General features: G+C 32.1%; 1 protein-coding gene across 1 annotated transcript in view; it reads left to right on the top strand.

The window, feature by feature from the left end:
- The first annotated feature begins 251 nt into the window (after positions 1-251).
- The window catches only part of LOC114341392 (leucine zipper putative tumor suppressor 2 homolog), a 621,793-nt gene continuing 610,657 nt past the window's right edge, over positions 252-11,387 (top strand). Inside the window, exon 1 of the mRNA XM_050652486.1 lies at positions 252-558. The gene's annotated coding sequence lies outside the window, so the exon portion shown is untranslated. The remainder of the gene's footprint in view (positions 559-11,387) is intronic.

Genomic DNA, 11,387 nt, shown 5'->3' with positions numbered 1-11,387 from the left:
GGTTTGGTTCGATGGTCTTTAATAATTGTAATTTCATACATACTTACTTAGATAAAAACAATGCCTTTGTTCTTTCTAAGCCAAGATTCAAGGCCTCCACAAGTGGCGCGCAAAATAGCGCTCTTTATTGGCTCAGTTTAGAGTTTAGGCAGCGCACTGATTGGAGAAAAATCTTTGCAGAAATTAGTGTATGCTGTGTAAGTGTGGCTATAGTCGGCGAGTATTTCTGTTTATTCCACCTGTAGCTCTTCGCGAGTGAACACTTGACGATCGCGAGATCGCGGGCAGTTCTTGCACAGCTCGCTGGACCAGTCGGCAGTCAGTAAGTCAGTGGTCTCGAGATCTTTCTCCTCGCGTCTTCCTTGGTTCTTCAGTGGGACGGTTCATGTGAATAAATACAGTTTTCTAGGTCAAGACTAACTATTCGACTGTTAAGTTTTTGTTATTTTTAATTGATATTGTTTTAAAATTATTGAGGATTTATGGTGAGTGCGCGGAATTTGTGATTTGGACATTGTTTTGCTGAGTTTTTATTTTGGAACCAGTTTAGTATTTTTGGTAAGTGAATGAAGAAACATGAAACACTTGTATTTTATATCCGCTAGTGTACAGTACACTATCATAGAGACCTTAAATAAGAGGCCAAATGAAATTTTATGATTAAAAATTATTCACAAACGGTTTATATCACGTTTTTTAAAGTTTTTTATTTTCAACGTTAATATCACAAGAGAGTGAGAATAAATTGACAATAATGCGACAATTTTTCGAAAACTTGTTGCCTGGCAATAGACACGAGAGCCCAGGGGGCTCGAATGACTATTGCCGATTGGAAACAAGTTTAGGAAAAAAGTTAGAGCATTTTTTTCTTATTTATTCTTACTATCGTGTGATATTCGATAGATTATTTTTTATTTTTTCACTTTTTAAAGTGAACAGCACAGTTTAGCAAATATTCAGACGAAGATATCAATAAAATATTAGTTAAAGTTATTTATAAATACACTTTTCTTAATAAAAAAAATCTTACCGAAGTACACTCGAGCGCTTAAAATTGCGGATTTGTGTTGTCCTCGTGACAATTTGACATTAGATGCAGAACTAAAAGTTTATTATGTTTCGTTTTCTTATGTGACAGTTGTCAAAATTATAAAACTCGTTGTAATTAAACAGAAACAATCTACCTAAAAATATTCCCAGTAATAATAATCTGATTGGACAGAATTAAACATGCGATGAAAAATCTTACTACACGATTGGAAGTTAAAATCATTAAAAAATAATCACAATTAATTCTTGGCAATATTTCAGATGTCATTATTTTTATAGATAGTTTATCCAATTTTTTGAAAACAGTTTTAATTTTAAGAGCAATCAGTAGCGCGTCATCAATATAACTTCTGCAGATAGTATCATACCTTTTTTCGTAAGGTCTGCGAAACTTTGGCAACAGTGGTAATCTTTGACAGTATCTAAGATCAATATTTTGACAATTTAACTCATAGGCGCGCTAAATGGAAGTAATAGAAAACAATATTGTTATTAGTAAATAAATATTTATAAAAATAAACCAAAATGGGTGAAAATTTTATGTTAACATAGGTATTTTCACGAAATAATAATAATAAATAATTATTTCGTTGTAAAGCGAAACAAGAGCCGTCTTATTTTATTTAGTTCATAGATCGCCAAAGGCACTCTAACTTTATATACTGGCATTAGAATTCGAAATATTTTTACGTAAAATATACTTACCTACCTACATATAACTAAAATTCACAATTAACAATAATCTATTTTTTCAAATAGGCGAACAACTTAGTTCTATTACACAAAAATATAATAAATTAACTATAAATAAACACTACTTTCCTATGAAACAACAATAACGAATTCTTAAAATAACACACTACTGCACTGAACGGATATCTACAAATATAACAGAAACAGAAATAAGAGAAAATCTGACGCAGGTTTGTCAAAATGACAGTGACAATTTCTCTATGTTGCCTAATTAGTTATTACATAGTTATAATCTGTTCATTTCTTGTTAAAAATAAAAATTTTGGTAGGTCCAAAATGACACAAAATTAAAGGGATAATAAAGGGATAAAAAAGTTTATTTGAAGAAAGTTTATTTTTTGTTCTTCTTAATGACGGTACAGGCTCGTTTTCACATACTAATATATTTCTCAAATTGGGCTCTGTACCGCCATTCTTTATTATATTACGAATATGTGTGCCAAAATCTCGACAAAATATTCAAAATTACAGCTGCAATCTTGGACCGCGTTTGTTGCTACCTGTTGATCGCTTCTGTAGACTCTTAATATTAAACCATTGAAATCAACACGGGGAATTTATTTTACCATCTTTTTAATATCTTCTGTTATCATTTTTAAGAACTTGTGAATATTATTATCTTCAAACTGTCTAAGATTTTTCTTTAGCAAACTGATTGTTTCTTATGAAGTAAAGTAGATTTAATAATATGAAGGAAATAATGAAATAATAAAATAAATGAATTAGAGTAAAATAAAATAAAAATAATAAAGTAAAAGTGTAGATCTCTGGGAATAGATATAACCAGTTACGGAGATGTTGAAGAGGAAGTAAGAGAACAAAACTTAAAAGCAAGTAAAGCGGCAGGATCTCTTAATGACACAATCTGGAGGAACAAACACCTAAGACAAGACACAGAAGCAAGAATCTATAAAGCAGCAATTAGACCTATATTAACATACACGGCGGAGCCAAGACCTGACACATCTAAAACGAGACGACTACTAGAAACAACAGAGATGAAAATACTCCGAGTAATATCAGGGAAAAGTCTGTTGGATAGGGAGAGAAGCGAAAACATAAGAAGATCATGCAATGTAGAAGATATAAATGGATGGGTGACAAAACGGAAACAGGAGTGGAACTAAAACGTTAGTAGAATGGCATGGCAGAGAATAAGATAGTACGAATAGCACGAGATAAGTCACCAAATGGACGAAGAAGTATTGGCAGACCAAGAAAAAGATGGTGCGATAACTTAAACAATTTAGAAGGCTAATATTGAAGAATAAACAGGCTCTAAAGCCTACATACACGAAGGAAGAAGAAGAAGAATAAAATAAAAATGAAATAATAGATCTAGTAATAATTTATAACACGTCTGTTTTGTTTTTGTTTTTACTTTAAGCACTTGGCGTTATGGTTGCGGGGTAATTTTTATCCTTAATCAGGTTACTGATGATTAGCTGTTCTTTAGTTTTTCGAGCTATACTGGTTGCTTTCTTCTTTTTAACTTTTCATATTTATCTAGCTTTTATAATTTTTAGTAACTCAATATGGTTTTAGGTTCATATTCTCAGGGCCCCCGTAACCGGGCGTGCAACGCGTGCGACGCACGCGGGCGCAGCCCCCCAAAGGCGCCAAACCGAAGGTTTGGCAAATAAGAAATATTTATTTTAACGAGATATTCATTTTTTATACAATTTAAATTTTACATTTTTAATGAACATTAAAGAGAAATTTCAAAAATAAAAAAAATATTGTTTATTACTGAAAAAATAATTAAAATCTTATTTTACATTTGGTGTTAATAATTTACTACTATTATAATATATATTATTGTATTTTTTTAAAACGGTATAATATCGGAATACCTATTTTGCAGTACTTATCCGTAAATCGTAAAAATTTGTTTAGAGGTCAAAACTCGTTGGGTTCTAATATTCTGTCCAGATTTGAAAGTTTCGTGGATTTTTGAAATTAAAATAATTTCATAAAAATTTGGCATTGGGGTTTTTTGAGACGAGGAATTCAAATTTTGAAAAATAAATTTTGACGGTGGATAGGTTGGGTTTTGGGTTAAATAGATTTTTTTAATAATTTTGAATAGAAACACCCAATTTGATAAATAATACATGCTATAAACAGGCATAGATAATAATATAAAAATAATATGTACCATTATATTTATTTCTAAACTCCCGTTTTTAAAATACTGGGAGCAAGTTGATATAATACAAGTGCTTTACTATTAAATATCCAATCATTTAGATATATTTATAGAGATCATAATAATTATTTGATATCATGTTTATTCCAGATTAATATTATAAGCAAAATGATACAATAATTGGCATTAAAGTATGTCAAAACTATTTAAAGAATCTAGTTGATCATTTTAAAAATTACAGTCTCCACCTTCTGTGGTTCCCGGCGCTAGGGTATAAGGTGCCCGCCTGCAAAACTAGCATAATGCTCCATAGGTTTTTAAAATTACATAGTATGTATTTTGTATAACACCTGCAGCAAAAAGCTCATTTTGGCGCCCACCAAATAGGGGCGCCCTAATGGTAAGAGAGCCGACCTTTGGATCCAAGGGTTGTGAGTTATGAATCCCAGCTAAGTATCAAATTTTGCTTTATTAAAAATCAGTTAATAGAAATAATTTCTATCCTTGTGGGATCAGTGAAGGAAGACATTTGGATACAATTAGCGTCTCTTTGTAAAAACAATGAAATAGACTTTACTATATAACAAGACATTTACTCAACACACATACTACACATTACACTATAATCTGAATGTGAAAGCAACTGTATTATGCCAATGGCTAAAAAAATTACAGAGATGAAAATGTTGTCGAGGAAATAATTGCCCATCTTTACCAAATATCACTGTTTCATGAAGAATCATCCTCACTTTAACGGTGTCTGTTGCTTCTGGTGAGCTATCATTTTCAAAATTAAAGTTAATTAAAAATTGTTTGAGCTGTATTATGGTACTTTGAATGGACTTTAAAGATATTATAAACGAATTTGCTGCCGTCAAATTTAGGAAAACACCCATTTAATTCAATTTAGATTTAAGATATCAATTTCTAGATTTAAGGGCGTAGGCGCAAAGTTTGTCGCCAATGTGTTTTAAATGCATTCATTTTTTTCGAATGCTGAGAAAACTAATATGTAAGAATTTTTGAAAAATTTAAACACAGAATGAAAGATTGCATTATTACCGAGGGACGAAAGTCCCTGAAAACTTCTATAATGTTTATTTTAATAAATTACATGGGTGAAAAGAAGAGAAAATTTAGTGTAATTTTTAATTTCAAATATCTCATTCTAAAGAAATTTTTGGTCATTCTAAGGGACTTCGGCCCTCGCCTCAGTAATAATGTAATCTTTCATTCTGCGTTAAAATTTTTCAAAAATACTTATTAGTTCTCTCAGGATTCGAAAAAGATTAATGCATTTAAAATACATTGGCCCGAAATTTTACGCCTACGCCCTTAACTAATATACATATTAAAGTTTTATTTGTTTTTTGCCATTATCAGTAAATTAGTTACAAAAAAAATAAAATATGAGTTCTTGCAATTTCTGTTGTAAAATGAGTAAAAAATAAAAAATTATAGATTTATTCATAATCGTATATAGGTAGATTTAAAGGGCGCCAAAATATATCCAGCACGCGGGCGCCGCACAGCCTTGCGGGGGCTCTGCATATTCTTGATATTATTTCTTTTCTTATGATGGGGTCTGATTTCCTTTCTTATTAGGTTTCTAAAATTGTCGACTATTCTATTGTTGACTTTTTTCCTGACGTCATGCGTCATTCCGAACACAATGCAAAAAGTCGCAAGTCGATAGGAGCTGTATTGGAAAACGCCCTGGTCTATATTGGAAATAGTACCTACCAAACAAAAACATATTGGATTTATCATTCCTGTTATCAAAATGATTACATTTTATAGAAAAGTTCCTCTAATTACCATTTCCCATAATAAAAATGTTATGCGAGTTTTTAAACATCAGTGTGAATGTCCCGTGTGTTGTTAAAACCATTGTGGGCTGTAGAATTGTTTACCTTTAACAACACGTTTCGTTTTCAATCTTCTTTGTTTTGTTGTTTTTAAAGATATAATTTATCTTTCAGTAAATGTTATAGGAACGTGTTTCCTTTGCTCCTCAAAATCTTGTTTAAAATTTTTATCAGCAACATAACAACATAAAATAAGTTTCTTCGTATTTTCTAGGTACGTAGCTACCACGGTAATAAGCATTTACTACCAGTATTGAAATAAAGAAAATTGCTCGAGTCATGGTATATGCGCCAGTATAATTTGTTGTCACGGTTGTTGGTCAGTTCTACGATAATTTCATTTTTAAATATCTGTGAAATATGTATCGACAATTTTAAATTCTTACTAAATTTTATGTTTTAAATTGAATCCAATCTATGAATAATAACACTCATTAAACGTTTCTACCTACATATCACACAAATAAAATATCTATTAAGGAAAAGTTGTCCTATGCTTGTTCTTGTTCAATGAAACCAATGAAACTTATAAAGCTTACGAAAAAGACACTGGAAGGATCGACTGCAGCAATAATTAGGTATGGTTCTTCTCAGAGGCTTTTTTCAGTGTGACGTAAGTGACAGAAAAAAAGGCACGTCCGTGATACATTCACATTTATAACAGTTATTCCAGTTGTTGATAGATGGCGCTATAGTAAAAAAAAAGATTTAGGTTTACCGATTATTTACCTATTACATATCTATATACGACTATAATATAAAGTTCTTCTCAGTCTTTCAGTGTGTCATTAATGATGTAATATATGATTTTAAGAATGTAGGGAATCATATTATCCTAGCATGACATTTTAATTAAAACTGATAGTTGTCAGAATCGTAATCGTAATTTGGTATAAAAACAAATCAATTGTGTTTATTTCATTTATAAAAAGGTATGTTCTTTGATTTGTATAGTTTTATAAATTGTACAGATTATAGTCGTATAGATAATACATAAATAATATAGCGCCATCTATCAACAACTAGAAGAAATGTAAATGATTTTGATCACGGACGTACCTTTTTTTCTGTCACTTCCAACTTAATGCGTTAGAAAGAAATCGAAAAACTGTGACGCACTGAAAGATGCCTATGAGAAGGAGAATACAGCTAACGGAATCACCAAAAATATAGAAATAGCAAGTGAAATAGGACAAGGCGACCTCTATCAACGTCATTATTTAATGTCGCAATAGAAGGAACAATAAGAGCTACAGAAATAAAAGGTACCTACAATTATAACATCGACGTCGCAACTTGTGGCGTATGCTGACGACATAGCATTAATTAGCAGAAACCTTAACAGTTTAAAGGAAGAATTTACGAAGTTATGCAAGGAAGCATCTAAAAGGGGTTTAGAAATAAATTAAAACAAAACAAAATACCTAATATGCTCAAGAAAAAATCCAGTTAATGTGACAAGTTTAAATATTGGTGAATATGAGTTTGAAAAGGTAGAACACTTTAAATATCTTGGAGTCACAGTTAAGGTAACTAATGATAGAAGGATCGTAATTAATGAAAGAATCCAGGCAGGAAACAGAACCTACTGAAAATACAATAACTTCCTCAAAGATAAGAAGCTTAATCAGAATACCTACTAAACTTAAAATTTACAGCAATTAGACCAGTAATCACATATGGTGCTGAAGTAATGTGTCTGACTCAGAAGATATGCCAGGAATGCCAAGAATGTCAGGAGATATGCCTTTTCGTATCCCAATAAGATATCTAAAACAATTCCAAAAATGCAATATGTATCATAAATGATACAAATAAATTATTTACTATACCATCTAGAACAACGGTAGCTATCCAATGAAACTACAGTTCCCGGAATGAACCATGGCCGATGGGAAACGCTGTCGACGGTCGTACGGCCACCTAAACTCTACAGTCTCTACAATGACAGGATTTTTCTCACCGGCCATAGTTCGATAGTTCGCTCCGGGAGCTGTAATAGTAGGTGACTTGTGAATGTCTAACAAATAAAATACAGAATTTTGCGCACTCTATTTTCACTAATAACCACCAGTATAACTTCTCTAAACTCAACCTCACTATGAAGGCAATGGTTAACTCAAGGGCGGATCCAGGACCGATTTTCGGGAGGGGCCATGAACTTTTTTTGGGGAGGTATACCGGGGGCCATGGGGTAATTTTTAAAAATTACGGTTAAAATGGTGAGTTTGAAGGCACTTTTTACACACTTTTGAGTTCTATAAAGACATTCAAAAGGCATCTTTATTAAAGTATTATTAAAGTTGTTACCGATTCATCCACATTTCTTCGGATCCAAGTGCAGTTCTTTCAACAACTTTAATACTATTTTTTCCAATGCTTCTCCTGTCACTCTGTCAGGCCTTGTTCTTCCCCTTTTTCTTGATTTTCACTAATAATTGTTTGTATGTTCTCATACGCGTCAATTAACTTGACAAAGTTTTCACCAATGTTGTTATTGTGTATGTATTTCAAATTTAGATAAAGCTGTTCTACGTGGGATACGTCGCGCGTCGGATATTTCGTCAAATATGACAGAGTAATAATTTGCACTTTGAACCTGATTCATGTTTTGTTCAATTATTTCTTCACAACAACATGTTATTAATTATTGATTTTGACTGGTGTTACTAATTAATATATGCTGCTGTGGATAGGTGTCGTTGAATAGTCTTATCTTCTGATGAGATTTTAAATCTTAACAATTTCCCTCACTGCTAGATCCAGCACCTTCGTCGAGAAGCAGAAGGCCATCATCACGACAGCCTCTTAGAGGAATATTTTGTCGACCTAAGAACACTATAGACTCTACTATTGGTCGTAGTCTTTCTTTATTTTCTTGTATCTGTTTAGACCTTTGAGGGTCTTTCTGGTTTGACTGACTTTTGCGGGTTGTGATAACTTTGTAGAAAATCCACCTATACCTCAACGCACTCCTTGTGATATGATGTTTTTTCATGGATTTGTATGGCTCCGTCTTTGCCCATGAGTTTGGCGAACGATGTTTAAGGTTTCATGACAAGGCTTTCGGCTGTCATCCCTTTATTATGACCATATTTTTCATTAGAAAAATAAAATTCAATACTTGTAAAACAATCCCTTTTGACTGTTCGAAAATACCAACCAACTCCTTTGTTGTAAGTTCTGGTGATCCAAGTAACGCTTCATTTCTTTTTTATTCTTTGTGTGTATAGAATATGGAAATTGATAGGACTCTGATAGCTGCCAAGATCGTTCTAATAATTGGCACTTATCTATATTTTTATTTATAAAACATCCTATGTCATTCTTGAAACTTCTGTTACTGCTTTTAATCAATTCTAATCCAGAAAACATATTTATCCCCTGTTTTATACATATTATATATGTTTGAAACTATTAAGAATATTTGAACTGCCAATATTTAAATTTATATTTTTTTAAATTCTCGGAGGGGGCCATGGCCCCCATGGCCCCCTCCCTGGATCCGCCCTTGGGTTAACTGCCAACTGACGCATTAGTGCTTTTTTTCAAAATAATAGGTACACAACGCAACGTTATGTTGTGTACTATATTGTAACCAAGATATTTGGATGTGTATATAATTATATAGGTAATTTTTTAACAGGATAAAAGCAGTAGACAGAAAAAAACGATACTAATTTGCAATCACATTAAAAGATATAAGAGAAGAAAAACGATATAGTTTTACTGATGATATATTTTCTGTCATCATACTAAATACAAGCTGTTACATAATGCTGCACAAGATCTTCGTATATGAGAGTTATGAATATTTCTCCTTATAATCCTTAATGATAAAAGATAGCTACAAAATGAAACCGTATCAGGAACAAAATCTAAAATGCGAGAGTCGCGAGCTCTTTTGAAGTCACGGCAGGTAGGTATGCTTTGTAATAAATAAAATCTTTTAAAAGTGTATCGTCACGGTTGCTGCAAAATTTCAAACCTGTTTCTTAAAAAATAACGTTAACCCTAGAATATGCAACTTCTGCGGCCTTATATAATAACATGGTTTCGATGCATTCCGTGTCATTTCTGCAAATGCTGATTTTTGATTTCCTTGTGTTACGTTTTTGAAAAAAAAAGAAGAATGCTGATAATATGACATTTTATTTAATATTCGGTCGATCACGACGGCTCAGTTGGCAGAGACGCAATCGATCGACAAGTTTAGTAAATTTGCGATCGACGGTTCGAGCCTCAGCCAGGTCATTAAATTAATAAAAGGCCAACGTCGGTAGTATAAAATTCAATAGAATCTACGACTTGGTCTGGAATAAACTGGTGTCTGATCGGCCTATGGAGGAGCGGTACGGCAAGGGATAAGGGCTTGCGGCTTGGTGGTACTCCTCCATAGATCCCTACCGAATTGCGTTGACGCCTAATAACGGTGTATATATATATTTATTTAATATTAAAGAGAAATTAATACTCATACTCATTACACAGGGTAACAGGAATTTCTTCTTCTTCTTCTTCTTGACTGGTTTTGCAACTTGGGGTGAGTCGGCGCATTTATAGCACTTGCTATATATAATTTAGTACGCAATCCTAATCCTAGATAAATCGGCTTCAACAGCAAATTCGTGGTCCTTTAAATCTGTGACTTTTTTTTCAACTAACTTTCGGCCACCGAATCCAAAAATAAGTGCAGCTTTTTGAAGTTATACTTCTTTAGGCGCGATTGAGATTGAGGGTGAATTTATATTGATCTGCGCGCATGCGCACACCGACAGTATGGTATTAGTCGTTATACGGGCTCTGATTGGGTGTTGAAATGATCTGTCAATAATAAATAATTGTTCAATATGACGGTAAACCAATGTATAATATAATAACAGAAACAAAGAAGTTTATAATTGTGGTGACATTTAAATAGTTTTTAAAAGCAACAGGTACGTAATAATTGTAAATGTATCATAGGTACCTACCTATTTGAACCTACCAAAATACATAGTATGTAATACTTTCATTTACATAATTTGATTACCATCAAAATTTCTATCAATGTTCACCTAATATATTGTTTTCTTACTCTATGTTTTGTTGTATTTTTTTAATTCTAAATCATTTCAATTCAAAATCAAAATAATTTAATTTAATTCAAAAATGTCAAAAGCTTAATCCGTTTAGTTAGTCGATCTTCACACATAATGACACATTGCCTCCGTGGCGAAGCGTTTAAGGCGAATGAACCCCAATATACCAACCGCGCTGATAGCTGGTTCGAATCCCAATAAAAACTTTTATTTTTTTATTTTTTTTTATACATTTTATGATTGTAAGTATATTTATTATATAATTTTATTTTCAGAAAATACGTATTTAGTTAAAAAATTTTCCGACAATTAATGTTCAGAAATCATTTGTGGCATTTTTAATGTGTTTGTGCGTGTTTTATTCTTTTATTATTTTAATTTTTGGCACTGTTTTAATAAAAATGTTTGAGAAGTAGTAAGTATAAATTAGTTTAATATTAAAATAAAATATAAATAAAAAGTATATTAATTTCGTTTAAATCATAT

The sequence above is a fragment of the Diabrotica virgifera genome, chromosome 5 (genome assembly GCF_917563875.1).
Source record: "Diabrotica virgifera virgifera chromosome 5, PGI_DIABVI_V3a".
Lineage (NCBI taxonomy): Eukaryota > Metazoa > Arthropoda > Insecta > Coleoptera > Chrysomelidae > Diabrotica > Diabrotica virgifera.
The sequence above is the reverse complement of the archived record's forward strand: the minus strand, read 5'-3'. Positions and strand labels throughout refer to the sequence as shown.